At 40.5% G+C, this 17,350-nt stretch overlaps 1 long non-coding RNA gene across 3 annotated transcripts in view; it reads right to left on the bottom strand.

Annotated features, from left to right (window-relative positions):
• Positions 1–16,247, bottom strand: part of LOC147359711 (uncharacterized) — a 60,849-nt gene extending 44,602 nt beyond the window's left edge. For all 3 annotated transcript variants that reach the window (XR_015140359.1, XR_015140357.1, XR_015140358.1), the window contains exons 1-4: positions 16,089–16,247; positions 15,820–15,907; positions 5,447–5,657; positions 4,259–4,377 (exon numbers count right to left, since the gene is read on the bottom strand). This is a non-coding gene — a long non-coding RNA (uncharacterized LOC147359711). The remainder of the gene's footprint in view (positions 1–4,258; positions 4,378–5,446; positions 5,658–15,819; positions 15,908–16,088) is intronic.
• Positions 16,248–17,350: the final 1,103 nt, after the last annotated feature.

Genomic DNA, 17,350 nt, shown 5'->3' on the forward strand with positions numbered 1-17,350 from the left:
ATAGATGCTTAAAAGAAGAAAGCTGGCATCCAAGTGCACATGTTTGAATCTCATGATTCATGCCACCGATTCATTCTCTGAAGTCTGCCCATTCCTAATCCCCACAACAAGGTGTGAGATTTATCACAGCCCAGACCCTCAGCAATTGAGTTTTAAAACTTATAAACCCCTTTTGTAAAACTGACAGCAGACTTCTTCCTTTCTTCTGCCCCAGTAAGCATCAATATTTACACCTTTTTAAGGCATTTCTCCCACCGCACTAAAGCTAGTTGGATTTATGGTTGTCTCCATTTCTGGCTTATGAGTTCTTTAAGGGAAGAAAGCATATAAATCATTTATTTCGCAATCCTCACAACTAGTGTACTACTTGCTACATAGAAGATGCTCAGAGATATTTGCAAATAAAATCAAGTTTTGCCAGTAGTGAAAGGGAGTCAGCAGCCAACAAACTCTGGAGGATTCAACCCCTTTTTTACTAAGGTGGGTGTGGTTGTTTGCAATGCTATAAGCTGGGGTTAACCTAGTTCCACTGCTCTAAGCTCCAGAGCTTAAGCCAAATTTGTTGTGGAGAACAGTGCTTCAACTGAGCTGTCACCTTATGTCAGATCATTGAACACCTGGAGCCTGTTGCTTCATATATTACACACAAATCTTCTTTTCAGAGGGAAAGACCCAGAATTCAACAAAATGTACAGAAGTGGTACCTTCACCTTCAAAAACAAGTGATTTGTAACTTCTCTTTTGGAATGGAGCCAGCTTCCAGGTGCAGGTGTGCAAATTCATTTGCAAATCCACTGAGCTCTCCTGGCCAGTCACCATTTAGATACTTGTGCATCCACTGGGCAATTTACCCCAAGGGGCATATGGACCAACCTCACTTCATTCACCTCGACTCTTCAAATTTGTTCCAAAATACTCTACCACATGGAGTCTTAGCTACATGTTCCTAGCCCTCTCCAGAATTATTAATTCATCAATTTATCCATCTAAAGCATCTAACATTTATGGAATATCTACCATCTGCCAGGCATTGTGCTAAATGCTTTACATATAGTAAATTATTTAATCTTCACAAGAGTGCTGTAGGGTAGACACTATTGCTACCTTCATACCGTGGTGATATCACGAGAAAAATTAAGGAAATTTTCTGAGGTTGGATGTTAGGAGGTAGAAGAAGGTATGTCTGATTCCAGGGCCCACACTCTCAAACACTACACGAGCCAACAAATATTTCTGAGAATTGACAATGTGCAACCCTGTCATCTTTGTAACTCTGTCCTTCTTACTTGAACTGGTCATGTGTGATATGGTAGAACAGTGATCTTGTATGAGAACTGACTGTTTTCCGATTGCAGTGTCAGTGTTCAGATGAAATTTATTTCAGTATGTAAGTGCTTTTCATGTTGCTTAAAAGTAATGAAAAAAATAATTATTGATCTCACTCACCTCAAATCATTATTCCTTATCTGATTATTATAAGTCTCTTAACCTGTTCTACTTTCTGTCATCTTGACCATAAACCCAGTCTACTTTCCATTTAAAAATCTTTCTATGATTCCCAAATTCTTCCAGCGGCCACACTTCCTTTAGGGCAGGACCCCCTTTGGTATCTGGGGTCTGGCTAGCATCACCCTTCAATCATACAGACTTTTCTGCTTTCCCATTACAGGTCTCTCTCTCTCTCTTTTTTTTTTAATATACTCTGTATTTACTATTGTCTCTCATATGTTACTATACCCTGTCCTTTACTTAATTAACTCCTACTTAGCCATTCAGGCTTAACAAGGTTTTCACCTTAATCTGAAGGCATCCCCTTGCTGTCTTGGGTTCAGCAGAACACTCCTTTATGTTTCATCCTCCACAGGGCAATAATGCTGTTTTTTTTTTTTCTTGTAAGCACAGCTTTTATCACGTTATGTACAATGCTTTTATCAAAGCTGCTTTAGACGGAATGTCTATGTCCCCTCAGAGTCCATACCCAGAAACCTAATCCCCAGTGTGATGGTATCTGAAAGTGGGGTCTTAGGGAGGTGATCAGACAATGAGGGTCAAGTGAAGCTAGAGCCCATGTGAATGGGATTAGTACCCTTAAAAAAGGGACCCAGAAAGCTCTCGCCTCCGGCCTGTGAGAACACGGCAAGACAGTGAACCAGGAAGTGAGCCCTCACAGACACTGAACCTGCCCACGCCTTGATCTTGGACTTTCCAGCCTATATTTCATTTATAAGCACCCTCTCTAGGATATCCTGTTATATCAACCTGAATTGCAAAAAAAAAAAAAAGACACGGTTCAGTTTTTCTTATTTGATTCTACTAGAATCTGTGTGCTCTGGGGAAGGGTGAGAAAGTATCTCTTGTCTCCAAAACCCCCAGTTCTACAATCATGCCTCACATTCTGTGCACACACAGCAAACCACCCTCTCCATTTCTCTGTAATATACCCTTTGACACTGATATTTCACCACTTAAGTATCTTTTCCTACTGCCATGTCAGACAATCCACATTTCTCTAAGGATGCTTCTCCTTCTTTCTCATTTTTATGTTTCCCTTCTGTGTTGTCTTCCTTTGTCTTATTTTTCCTTCTCATATTTTGTTCTTTTATTCTTCCCTTTCTTCCTTTTTTGTCCTCCATCTTTCTGCTCATCCTTTCTGAACATATGTCTGAATAATATTGCAAGTATTATTTAGCACCTACAATGTACCAGACTCCTTAGCAAGTGTTGGAGATAAGAAGGTACACAAGAGTTTTCAGTCCTCCCCAGATGTTCTCAAGCTAAAAGTGGTGGAGGGGAGGCAGGTAGCTAGACATCTGTAGAGCAGTTTCACAGGGATCATAGGAGTAAAGAGACTGCCCCAAGTGCAGAGCCAGAGTCCTAACACAGCCTGGAGAGAAGGAGTCAGTGAAGACTTTCTTAGAAGGATATACTTTGCTGAGTCATAAACAAAAGGGCACTTAGCAAAACAAACAGAAGAAGGGGCATTCCAGAAAGGGATGGTTTTTCAACCGGAGATGACTGATGGGAGGGAGATGAGAGGGCCAGATGAAAGCCACATTCCTAGGCGGCTTCACTAGCGCCAAGCGAAGCTAGCGTTTGGATGGATAAATGACAAGGGGACAGGCAAGGTCATTCTAGTCAGAGACTCTGCATAATCCTTAGAGCCATGAGGGCACTTACCATGTATGAGTCTCCTATAAGTGGCCATAACAAATGACCACAAACTTTGTGGCTTCAAACAATAAAAAATGTATTCTCTTACAGATCTAGAGACTAGAAGTCCAAGAGCAAGGTTTTTTAAAAGAGCCTTCCTCCCTCCGAAAGTCCTAGAAGAGGATCGCTCTATGCCTCTTCCTATCCTCTGGTGACTCTTGGCAATCCTTGGTGTTCCTTGGCTTGTAAATAGGTCACTCATCTCTGCTTTCATTTTGTTTCATTTTTTTTATATTTAAACTTTTTATTTTCTATTAGGATATAGCTGATTAACAACATTGTGGATTGTTGAATCAGTTGTGTTTTGTAAACACTTGTATATGGGAAGGCATTTTTGTCTCTTGCGAAAAATCCACACTTGGGAAAAAAAAGAGCAAACACTGTTCTGACAGTTTCAGGCAAGCAAAGAAGGGTCTCGGCCATGCACATACATGCACCCATTCTCCCTCCAGCTCCCCTCCCATCCAGGCTGCCACGTAACATTGAGTGGAGTTCCCTGTGCTATATAGTAGGTCCTTGCTGGTTATCCATTTTAAACACAGCTGTGTGTACACAATCTCAAACTCCCTACCTATCCCTCCTCCCCATCCTTCCCTCCATCTGCTTCCACTTTTAGATGGACTTCTTTTCTCTGTGAGTATCTCTGTATGTTCTTCTTCTTCTTAGAAGAACACCAGTCACTGGGTTTAGGATACACTACAATCCAGTATAACCTCCTCTTAACTAAGCACATCTGCAGAGATTCTATTTCCAAATAAGGTCACATTCTAAGATTCTGGCTGAACATGAATTTTTCAAGGACACTAATCAATTGAGTATAGTTCACCATCTGGCCCCTTGAAAATCCATGTCCATCCCAGATGCAAAATACACTCACCCCATTCCAACATCACCAAACTCCTAATGTATTCCAGTATTAATGCTAAACTCAAAATCTCATCTAAATGTCATCAACTCAAAGTGTTCCAAATCTCATCATCTAAATCATCTAAATAAGGTATATAAATGAGACTCTGGCACCCTAATGTACCTCTAGCAAGGCACTTACCATGGTGTTCTCATTAAATATTCCATCAAGTTAATTCCTGTCCACATCAAAATTGGCCTGAGACATACCATCCTGCAAAGTAACCCATCCATGGGCAAAATTTCTCTCCATCTGTAGACCTGTGAAATTACAAAACAAGTTGTCTGCTTCCAAGATATAATGGTGGAACAGGCATAGGACAGAATTCCAATTCCAAAAGGGAGATGATAGAAGGAATAAAAGAGTCACTGATTTAAAACAAATCTAAAACCCAGCAGGGCAAGAATAATTTGGTAGTGCCAGGAAAATACCATGGACAGAGGAGCCTGGTGAGCTATAGTCCATGGGGTTACGAACAGTTGTACATGGCTGAGCCAACAAATATTACTATTACTATTATTATAGGAAATTCACAGAGTTTTCAAAGAAAATTTAATATGTAAAAATGCTTGCAGCTTGTATTCAAAGGACTGCTAGAGTTAAAAATGAAAAGAGGCTTTGGGATTGTCCACTGTTTACAGGCAGGAAAGCCTTTTGGCTGCAGAATGAGGTATTTCTTATGGAAAAGAAGGGAGAAATCAGAGGGAGGAGCCAAGTGCCCAGAAAGTAGAGCTCAGAGCTCAGAGAGTGGAGCCAAGAGTCAAAAATAACAATGTACTAAAAATCCATTCAACAAATGTCTGGGAGCAGAACTGGGCCCTAATCAGGAATATTTCCCTGGCCTCAGAGTTTGGAAACATGATCACATGGACCATCTGGACTTCAGAATTGCTGTGGGCTTACAACTGCTAAGTACCTTCCATCCCTCCCTGTTTTAGTAGGAGTGCTTATATTTTATCCCTCTGCATGGTTATATGATAGGAGTGGGCACATACCTTTATATAACTCAGATCACAAGAAGGCTCAGCAGAAAATGGATCTCTTGGAGATGGTGCAGAGCAATGTTCACTTTCAGGACTAAGGTGTTTATTAACCTTATTCCAATTAAGAGAAGCCCCATCCTCATTTAGAGCTAACACAGATCATGAGATACTAGGTTTTAAGCCTGGATCTGATCTAGTTGGGAGGACAATTTTGAAGGTCCTGAGATTGAGATAAACTTAAATTGATTATGGAAAAATGTAAATATTTTATAACCATAGCACAGGTTCTGGTAGATTTCAAAAAATGACCACAAATTCCTCTTATTTCAATATGCCCTCCCCCTACCTTTGAGATGTGACATTGTGGCTCCCCTCATCAAGAGATGTTTCCATTTCTTCAATATTTGAATCTGTTATGGCCTTATGGTTTGCTTCAGTAGACTTGCAGTGGCAAGGTCATGATGGGAGTTCCAAGCCAAGATCTCAGAGGTCCTGACAGCCTCTCTACTTGGTTCTGTGCTGCCCCAAGACTGTCATGGGAACACGTCTGAGCTAACCTGCGGGAGAGGCCATCTGAATGAGGACAGAGATACCGCAACCAACAGCCAACACCAAACACCCGACATGAATTTGAGACTGAGCCATCAGATGGTTACAAGCAAGTGAGTGCTGCCAGGCGAGGCCAGAAAACACTCTGCCCAGGTGCACCCAGCCCAAACTGCTAAGCTGACTTTGCACCAGTTAAATGGCTCTTGTAAGATAAAACATTTCAGGACGCTTTGTTATGTAGCATTAGATAACTAAGACACTAAAAAATTTTTATGCAAGTAGAATAATTTGAAAAACACTAAGGAAAAATAATAGAATTCTATATCACCAAAACTACCATTGAATAGAAAAGCCTGTAATCACTTTTTAAAATCCAGATGCATATCAGAACTCTCTTGGAATTTTTTGAAAAATACGAATGTTCAGGTATTGTGTTTTTTTCACCAGAGCTCCAGATATGTTTCTAATGAACAGCCATATTTGGCAAAACTAATACAATTTTGTGAAGTTTAAAAATAAAATTAAATTAAAAATAAATATAAATAAATAAATAAAAATAAAAACAACTGGAGTATATGAGGATCTTTTACTTTTATCTGGTTTGTTTCACTTTTTCTATTTCATATTAAATGCTCCCATTTCATTTATGTTTTCCAGTTTCTCCATCTCTTCTCTTATTTTTTGATGTTCTCTCTTAAGACCTTATCAAGTCTTAATACACATACCAATATAAATATTAATACAAATATCAATACATATTATCAAATAATATGTATAATATATATATTTTAGAAAACATGAATTTTTGTCTAACTAAAAAATTGATAACATTTTGATTCCACTTGTTTGACTTGGTGTGAGTAGAATGCTAGAGTTCTAATTTTAAAAAATATGTGTGTAATAAGCAACAAAGGTTTACTGTATAGCACAGGGAACTATAGCCAATATCTTGTAATAACTTATAATGGAAAATAATTTCAAAAATAATATATGTATATATGTATAACTGAATAAAAAAAATCTATTTTTTGAAATTTAGTATTGTTTATCTTTGTGCCAGTTTTCCTAAATGTCCTATGGACATCTAATAAGGATGTATGAGATATAAAATTTTAAATACATTTGTGTAGGATAGAAGATTAGTATAAATAGATATCTATTATGCTTAAATTATTAATGACATCATTCAAGATGCTCTTATTCTTATTTTTTCTGCATTTGATAAAAGAAGCTCAGAGGAATGTTACTATGTCTCACTATGACTATATTTTTTTTTTGTTTTCCCTTATAGCTCTTCTGATTTTTGCTTTATGTACCTTTGTTTCTTACTTGTTAGATGTCTAATGGTTTATGATATCTATCTTCTTTGTGAATTGTACCTTTTATCATTGAACTATTCATTTTTGTTTCATTTACAAATAAATTAATTTTAAAAAGTTTGAAACAATGAAATTTCACAAAGGATGGATAACTTAATCAGGGTTCTATACTCGTCTTTGCTTACTTGGATTTGAAATGGAGTTATCTGTCTCTCAAAAACACATTAAATGCCTTGTGTCTGAGAAAGGGAACTAACATACAGAAATAATCAGCTTCAGAACCAGTCATACCTGGAATCCAGCCCCAAATTATCCAATAACCATGTCAGCATGTCAGAGTGAGCTTTCAACTCAATGTCCACAAGTTAATCACAAGACCTTACTTCTCTAAATGGTAAACTATCTTGTGGTGAAATGTCCAGGTAAAACTATAGTCTCATTATTATAAATGATAGATTGCATTTCAGGGGATTAGACAGGTGATGATGAGATTGGACAAGAAACCTGGTTTAAAAGGTAGGAGTACAGCTAGATGACTTTGTTAGCTCAATGCAAATTAGCAAAAGTTCAAACTATATCACTGAAAAGTCATGTGGACTTCACTGGCAGTCAGCGGATAAGGCCTCATGCTTCCAGTGTAGGAGGGCAAGGTGCATATTTGACCCCTGGTCAGGGAAATAACGGAGAAGGCCATGGCACCCCACTCCAGCACTCTTGCCTGGAAAATCCCATGGACGGAGGAGCCTGGTGGGCTGCAGACCATGGGGTTGCTAAGAGTCAAGCACGACTGAGCGACTTCACTTTCACTTTTCACTTTCATGCATTGGAGAAGGAAATGGCAACCCACTCCAGTGTTCTTGTCTGGAGAATCCCAGGGATGGGGGAGCCTGGTGGGCTGCCGTCTATGGGGTCGCACAGAGTCGGACATGACTGAAGTGACTTAGCAGCAGCAGCAGCAGCAGCAGGGAAATAAAATCCCACATGCTGCATGGCCTGGCTAAAAAAAATGAAAAAGAAAAAAATCTGTATGTTATTTTTCTAGAACGATGAGCCAGGAAGTCCATCTTAGGTGTCTCTGTATGCTTGACTCCTAGAATATTGAAGACTTTCGATAAAGGAGTCGAAATGCATACTGTCAAATGAATAAATTATTTTAGAACATTATTTTTTTTTTGCTTCTGAGCTTTAGTCTCCTTATCTTTAAGTCATCTGTAGCGTGAAGAAGTCATGACAATAATTTGAAGTTAGAGATAATGACTGCTAACTCACAGATATACGATAATGATTCAAGTAGATTATACGCAGTATTTGTTGTTATTGTTGTTTAGTCTCTAAGTCACGTCCAGCTCTTTTGCAACTGCATGCACTGTAGCCTGCCAGGCTCTGTTGTCCATGGGATTTCCAGGCAAGAAGACCAGAATGGGTTGTCATTTCCTTCTCCAGGAAATCTTCCTGACCCAGGGACCAAACTTGTGTCTCCTGCCTTGGCAGGCGAATTCTTCACCACTGAGCCACCAGGGAAGCCCACATACAGTATATATAGTGTCTAAAAACAATCATTGTGTAATACATGTTAGTTTACTGTCCACAAGTCCATTATGGTTCCATGTCTTTTTGCATTTCCTGTCTACTTAGAATCTTCATTTAGAATCTCTTGTTTGACTTTGAATTGGGACCATTTCGATTTTCTGTCAGTTTTTCTACCTTGGTCTGATTCATTAGTATTAACAGCAGTGACCCCCGACATGTCAAAGAGTTCACATTAATGACAATGGGTCTTAATTATAGAAGCCAAGGTTACAGTTGTTACTTTTGGGGGTAATTTCCATTCCTAAGTTCATTAAACTCTTAAAAGTGGAAAGGTCAATAGTGATTTATTCTAGTGACAGCGAACTCGATACAATCCTGTACAAACAATCCTTCTGTCTTGACATATGGCGAGACTAATAGCTAATAAAGCTAACTTCATAAGGCAGCAAGCTGCCTACTTGGATTCTTTTGGGAAAGCCCAGGGTTATATAAAAAGAGGGCATCCCAAGGCCCTCCACTCGGGTGAAGAAGTCGAGAAGCGGCGGCAACATGAGGCTGGACCACTCTATGTCCCAGCATGTAGAACACTGCTGGGGTCATGTGCCAAATGCATGAACATCTGAAGCCCCAGGTTTTGTCATGGTGTTGCTTCATATAGACAAAAAATGTTGCTTAGTCTCTAAGCCGTGTCCAACCCTTTCTGACCCCATGGGATGCAGCCTGCCAGGTTCCTCTGTCCATGGGACTTCCCAGGCAAGAATACTGGAGTGAGCTGCCATTTCCTTCTCCAGGGGATCTTCCTGACCCAGGGATCAAACCTGAGTCTCCTGCATTGGCAGGTGGATTCTTTACTGAGCCACCAAGGAAGCCCTGGCAAAAAAACAGAAAATCAAAAAAGGTGACCCTTAGATAGAGGAAAGGCAGGTGGCAGGACACAAGCAGGATGCTTCATGGGCACAATCTTAGAAGAGCAGAGATTCTGAGAGAAAGGGAATCCAGACAGACTTTGGCCCTGGCCTCATCCATCACTGATGAGAGACGATGCTGTGACAAAGGCATGCTTTTGGAGTCAGGCTTCATTTTTCCCACCTTGTTATGTGTTATGGCCTGAGGTCATCACGGCAAGGGGAAGGGTCTGGGAAAATAACCTCAGTTCAGTCAGAGATGGTCCCATTGTCTTGTATGAGCTATATAGACAAATACAAGGTAAGTTGTCTGAAGATTTCCCGTCTCAGACATCCAAGATCTGGAACACCAGTGGTGCGAAGACCATTAGTCTCTTGTCTGTCCTGGAACTAAGTCATCTCATCTCTCTCCCTCCAAACGTCTTCACACACAAGGCAAAGGTCTTTGTCCTCCTTTCCTCCCTCCTTCCCTTCCTCCCACTCCCCTTTCTCCTCCTCCTCGCCCTCCCCTCCTCTTGCTCCTTCTCCTCCTTCTCCCTGTCCTTTCTCCCTCTTCTTTTATTCACTCGTCAAATGTACATCAAAATGCTACTGTGTGCCAAGCAGTGTCCTAAACAAAGGAAATAGGAATTACCTTTCTCCGTATTATTTCAGAAGTGTACATTCTACTAGGATAGGGAACTAAAACAGATAAAGAGATAAATGCCATGAAATAACTATTTTAAAAATACACAAAAAAGTTCAGATAGAGAATATCAGTCTGAGAGACACTTTATACAGGGTAGTCTGGGGAGACCCCTCTCTGGAAATAACATGGGAAGTGAAACTTCAAATACAAGAAAGAACAGGTGATATGAAGGGTAAGGAAATGGGATTTATACAAAGGCATGGCAACAACAATGCTCCAAAAATGAGAAATATAGTTGTATTTAATTAAATTAAGGAGTTTGGAACAAAGTAAACAAAGGAGATAATGGGGAAAAAAGTTGTTTAAGGAATACATTGGGAACCAATCACATAGAAGTGTATTGCTTCTTAGGTCAGAGAAAAAGCACTTTTATGGGGGAAAAAAAAGCATAATAGGAAACCAATGGAGTATAGAGGAGTCAGAAGAGTGACCGTGTATGACTTTGTTTTAGAGACACTCTTACAGCTGTAGGGGTGTAATGGGTTTTAGGTAGGTAAGAGTCAAAATAGGGCAATTAGTTGGCAGGATATTATAGTATTCCAGCAGGAGGTCATGGTGATTTAGAAAACACGGTATTGTTACACAAAGATAAATGAAGGGATTCAAGAGTTTGCTGAGAGACTGGTTATGAGTAAAGGAGAAGAAGAACCAGGAAAGACTCACTTTATCCACTGTAATCAGTGATCTCTGCTCGTCTCAGAATAAGTGTAGCAAAGCTTTATTAAGAATCCATACGGAAAATAGGAGCCTATTCAAATATGCATGGTTGAGGATTCTGCTAAGATATAATACATGTGTGTGATTGACATAAGCATCCAGAATTTCATTATTTTTGAGAGCAAATACACAGAAAAAAAGGTGTTCTGATCCACTGATCTGTGTTTGGAATTTTTCAGGGTAGCTAAGCCAGAAAGTGATTGAAGCTAAGGAAGTGAAAAGAGCTAATAGGAAAAGACTGTGCAGATGGGCAGCCCTGGGTTTCAGGCAAGGGCGGAAGGAGCAGGCGTCCAGGAGGAGGTGGTGTAGGAGCGAGGGGTGTGACACAGCTGGCCTGGGTGTCTCAGCACAGGCATCGTGTGTGAGGAGGGATGTGAGGGCCAGGGCAGACAACTAGGGAGGGAGGGAGACTGGTTTAACATTTCGGTAATAGTAGTGCTAGATGACTGCAGACTTTAAAGTTCAAGGGGGAGAAGGCAGCCCAAACAAAGGGGAGTCTCCTTCACTGAGGTGGGAAGTCCAGAACACAGAGTTGACCTGAGAGCTGCGTGACACACTTTGACACCGCTTGGGACATGAACTTGAAGGTGTGAAGAATATATACTATTCTTCGATGTCTTGCTCTTAATAGGGGCTCAGAAAGTAAATGTGGATTTGCAGTTTTGCAAAGATTCTTTTTTGATGTCTACCATTTTTAAAGTCTTTACTGAATTGTTTACAATATTGTTTCTGTTTTATGTTTTGATTTTTTGGCCCCAAGTCATGTAGGATCTTCGCTCCCCAAACGGCTTGAACAAGCAGCCCCTTCATTGGAAGGCAAAGTCTTAACCACTGGACTTCTGGGAAAATCCCTCAAAAGGTAATTGTTACAGTGACTTAAATTTAGGTCTCTAACATGTGTATCTCTAATTTTCTTGAAGAAATCTCTAGTCTTCCCCATTCTGTTGTTTTCCTCTATTTCTTTGCATTGATCACTGAGGAAGGCTTTCTTATCTCTTCTTGCTATTCTTTGGAACTCTGCATTCAGATGCTTATATCTTTCCTTTTCTCCTTTGCTTTTCACTTCTGTTCTTTTCATGGCTATTTGTAAGGCCTCCCCAGACAACCATTTTGCTTTTTTGCATTTCTTTTCCATGGGGATGGTCTTGATCTCTGTCTCCTGTCCAATGTCACAAACCTCCGTCCATAGTTCATCAGGCACTCTATCTATCAGATCTAGGCCCTTAAATCTATTTCTCACTTCCACTGTATAATCATAAGGGATTTGATTTAGGTCATACCTGAATGGTCTAGTGGGTTTCCCTACTTTCTTCAATTTAAGTCTGAATTTGGCAATAAGGAGTTCATGAGCTGAGCCACAAGCAGCTTGTTTTTGTTGACTGTATAGAGCTTCTCCATCTTTGGCTGCAAAGAATATAATCAATCTGATTTTGGTGTTGACCATCTGGTGATGTCCATGTGCAGTCTTCTCTTGTGTTGTTGGAAGAGGGTGTTTGCTATGACCAGTGCATTTTCTTGGCAAAACTCTATTAGTCTTTGACCTGCTTCATTCCGTATTTCAAGGCCAAATTTGCCTGTTACTCCAGCTGTTTCTTGACTTCCTACTTTTGCATTCCAGTCCCCTATAATGAAAAGGACATCTTTTTTTGGGTGTTAGATCTAAAAGGTCTTGTAGATCTTCATAGCACCATTCAACTTCAGCTTCTTCAGCATTACTGGTTGGGGCATAGACTTGGATTACTGTAATATTGAATGGTTTTCCTTGGAAATGAACAGAGATCATTCTGTCGTTTTTGAGATTGCATCCAAGTACTGCATTTCAAACTCTTTTGTTGACCGTGATGGCTACCCCATTTCTTCTGAGGGATTCCCGCCCGCAGTAGTAGATATAATGGTCATCTGAGTTAAATTCACCCATTCCAGTCCATTTTAGTTTGCTGATTCCTTAGAATGTCGATGTTCATTCTTGCCATCTCTTGTTTGACCACTTCCAATTTGCCTTGATTCATGGACCTGACATTCCAGGTTTATTTCATGCAAAGATGGGCTCGATAAAGGACACAAATGGTATGGACCTAACAGAAGCAGAAGATATTAAGAAGACGTGGCAAGAATACACAAAAGAACTATACAAAAAAGATCTTCATGACACAGATAATCACAGTGGTGTGATCACTGACCTAAAGACAGACATTCTGGAATGTGAAGTCAAGTGGGCCTTAGAAAGCATCACTACGAACAAAGCTAGTGGAGGTGATGGAATTCCAGTTGAGCTATTTCAAATCCTGAAAGATGATGCTGTAAAAGTCCTGCACTCAGTATGTCAGCAAATTTGGAAAACTCAGCAGTGGCCACAGGACTGGAAAATGGCAGTTTTCATTCCAATCCCAAAGAAAGGCAATGCCAAAGAATGTTCAAACTACTGCACAATTGCACTCATCTCACACTCTAGTAAAGTAATGCTCAAAATTCTCCAAGCCAGGCTTCAGCAATACGTGAACCATGAACTTCCAGATGTTAAAGCTGGTTTTAGAAAAGGCAGAGGAACCAGAGATCAAATTGCCGACATCCACTGGATCATCGAAAAAGCAAGAGAGTTCCAGAAAAACATCTATTTCTGCTTTATTGACTATGCCAAAGCCTTTGACTGTGTGGATCACAATAAACTGTGGAAAATTCTGAAAGAGATGGGAATACCAGACCACCTGACCTGCCTCTTGAGAAATTTGTATGCAGGTCAGGAAGCAACAGTTAGAACTGGACATGGAACAATAGACTGGTTCCAAATAGGAAAAGGAGTCCGTCAAGGCTGTATATTGTCACCCTGCTTATTTAACTTATATGCAGAGTACATCATGAGAAACACTGGGCTGGAAGAAGCACAAGCTGGAATCAAGATTGCCTGGAGAAATACTAATAACTTCAGATATGCAGATGACACCACCCTTATGGCAGAAAGTGAAGAAGAACTAAAAAGCCTCTTGATGAAGGTAAAAGAGGAGAGTGAAAAATTTGGCTTAAAACTCAACATTCAGAAAATGAAGATCATGGCATCTGGTCCCATTACTTCATGGGAAATAGATGGAGAAACAGTGGAAACAGTGTCAGACTTTATTTTTGGGGGCTCCAAAATCACTGCAGATGGTGACTGCAGCCATGAAATTAAAATACGCTTACTCCTTGGAAGGAAATTTATGACCAACCTAGATAGCATATTGAAAAGCAGAAACATTACTTTGCCAACAAAGGTCCGTCTAGTCAAGGCTATGGTTTTTCCAGTGGTCATGTATGGATGTGAAAGTTGGACTGTGAAGAAAGCTGAGCACCGAAGCATTGATGCTTTTAAACTGTGGTGCTGGAGAAGACTCTTGAGAGTCCCTTGGACTGCAAGGAGATCCAACCAGTCCATTCTGAAGGAGATCAGCCCTGGGATTTCTTTGGAAGGAATGATGCTAAAGCTGAAACTCCAGTACTTTGGCCACCTCATGTGAAGAGTTGACTCATTGTAAAAGACTCTGATGCTGGGAGGGATTGGGGGCAGGAGGAGAATGGGACGCCAGAGGATGAGATGGCTGGATGGCATCACTGACTCGATGGACCTGAGTCTGAGTGAACTCCAGGAGTTGGTGATGGACAGGGAGGCATGGTGTGCTGTGATTCATGGGGTCGCAAAGAGTCAGACGCGACTGAGCGACTGAACTGAACTGAACATGTATATATTTGTTTTTCTCCAATAATGTTTTTCCTGCTTCTATGGCTATTCCAGCCAGAATATTTTGAGGGCATTTTAGAGATTTTGAAAATACCACAGAGAATATAATGGAACACAAATATTATTGTCCATGGCTTACCACTCCCAAACTGATATCATATATTCAAGTATTATGTCCTCACCTCATTACCAGTTAATTGAATTAAAACTAAATTTGTATTTATGCTGTGTAGTTAGGAATTACAGGTAAGGGACAGGAACATCCTCATTATTGGCCATCTGTTTGTAAGGAAATAGCAGGAGCAAAATTCCCAGGAATGCTTGTGGTGAGTGTGCATACGCATACATGGAATATGAGTGTTGAAAGGATACCCTCGCTGCATAGAAAAATAAATGTGGGCTCAGGAATTAAAAAGTCACACAACCACTAATAGTTCATAATAGACCTGGGCTAGAACCCTGATTTGTCAGCCACCCCACATGCAATTATTTTCTTTCTAGAACTATTCCTTTTAAAGTGTCCAAAGAGATCTCTGCCCTCCTGGGCATGTGCAGTAATGACTGACAGGCGAGTAAGCAGCCAGCCTTGTGAGTGGGTGAACCAAGGATTTAGAAGACCCCGTTCTTTCTGGAGAAGAGCATCACTGTACTGAAAAATAAGTCCCTCTGTTCTGCTCTGAGAACAAACAATGTTCCTTTTCAATAAAGGTCAAGGTCAATGCCCCTTATTTATCTTAGTTTTCCTCTTAAAAAATTCAAATAGTATCTCATTTTTCCTCTCTTGATCTTATCTAACTTTTTTTAAGGTCATTGGCATACCATCATGATTGGCATCAATGTGTACCAGTTGTCAGGTAAGCCAGTGAATGATGTCCCTAGCTTCCTGACTGGCAAAAAGGAGTTAAGGGACTTGCCCAAGGTAATAACAAAGCCAGAGTCCAGCCAAGGAGTATGGTCAACTAAGCCACGCACTTATCAGCACAAACAAGGCATGCAAACAGTGATAAAAAGATAAAAAGATGGAAAGACAAAATAATCGATGGTGAGTTTTACTGCCCCAGAGGAGAGTAAATAAAGTTTCCGCATAAGTATTCATTCGTGCTTGCATTGCGTTCTCATTTATTTCATAACTTTTTTTTTAATCACCCACTATGTGTTTGGCTTGGAGAGATCTGATATAATGGCAGTGCAGTCAGTCACAGCTTTGGCTCAAGTCCCTGCTATGTGACCTTGAGGAAAACACTCCCCACGTACAGGTTTCATTCTCCATATCTAGAAAGCAAAACCAATGGCTCTTACCTCCTGGAATCACAGTGATAATTGCAGTGTCACAGATAAGTGCACCGATGGGGCAAATATTTCGCACGAACTCCAGGGCAGTACTGTGCTAGAAAGATGAATACAGAATTGTTGCTATCATTAGAACTACACAAAACAAAACACACATTTCTTGTTCTCAAGGCGTTTAGTCTTGTAGAGAGGTTGGATGCCCACACACTCAAGGAGTAGCATGCTAAACGCCTTAGAGGTGACAGACTAATGAACATGCAAACATAAGAGAGACTCACTTTGGTTAGTTTGATTCTAGAGGGTGTCAAGGCGCTTGTGGTCTCAAGAAAGACCTTGAAGGAGAAGTAGAAAGTTAATTGGCAGAGATAAAAAGGACAGGCACAGCAGGCAGAAGGAATGAAATAAATCAAAGCTAAGGAATGAGAAAAGGGAGCTGGCAAGCTATTGACAAATTGACAAGGCTGCTTCCAATAGAATATGCATCTCACGAGGTTGATGCTACGTCTGATGAGGGAGGTCGGGAGAAGAACACAGATTCTCCAAGTTAGGCAGAGTGAAAAGCCCTGGGCACCAGGCCTGCTCCCATCCTTCATTTCTACCTCTCCGGCTCCCTCCCAGCAACGGCAGCTGTCTAGAGGTAAATTGTGTTTGGGGCCCTGTGTCTCGTTCTTGTGATTTATTGGTTCAGTCTTCCAGCAGGGTGAGAATACAGAGTGTGCTGGCTGGCACATACGTGGGGAATTTATGTTGCATAGCTAAACATCATGTCTGTCTATCTCTTCCCAGTAATCTCTGATAATACCCAAATGGGCTTTTTATTTTAAACATCTGGACAGCCTTATGGTGGTTGAGAATTAAGGTGCTGAGTGAAGAAAACAGCACAGTCATAAAGTCTGTCAGATAAACAAAGCTTTCTTTGGAACATTAACTCCTTTACTGAGAAATCTTCTCTGTTCCTCAAAACACACTTAGTAACTTTACATCTTCATCTCCAGGTAGCACTTTTCTCCTGCAAATACTCTTATGGCATTTAATGGAGTCATTAAGGTAGGAAACTATGAGATATTAGCATAAAAAGAACATTGCCAGAAAAGAGATGCAAAAGGCCCTCTCTCATATGCACTCTTTCTCCTCCTGACTTGGCGTTTGCTTTTGTTTTATAACGGCAGAAATTCCCATCGTGGGTGGTGGTAATTTTCGCTAGATAATAACTCTGTCGACACGTCATAAATCGGCAAGAGGTGTGTAACTCAGGGAAGGGGGAGAAGCTGGAGTGGAGAATAATGAAGTAGTGCTGTTTGATTTTTAATACAAACAGTTGTTCAATAAACAGAGGCCGTGTTTCCTCTTCTTTCTCTGAGATCTCAAGGGTTTCTTCTCGCCTTAAAGTGATGAGAAGATCTGATGGTATGTGTGATCTTTGACAGCTCTGAGCCTTAGCAAATGCCCTGCCATCTGTTCAGTGCCCATAAGGCTGGTCCTGGCATTTCTGGCCAGTGACCATCTTCTCACTCTCCAAGATTCAGCTCCCCTCTTTTCT

This window comes from Bos grunniens, chromosome 14, assembly GCF_055505025.1.
Source record: "Bos grunniens cultivar Pamir isolate PY7600 chromosome 14, Bosgru_T2T1.0, whole genome shotgun sequence".
Taxonomy (NCBI): domain Eukaryota; kingdom Metazoa; phylum Chordata; class Mammalia; order Artiodactyla; family Bovidae; genus Bos; species Bos grunniens.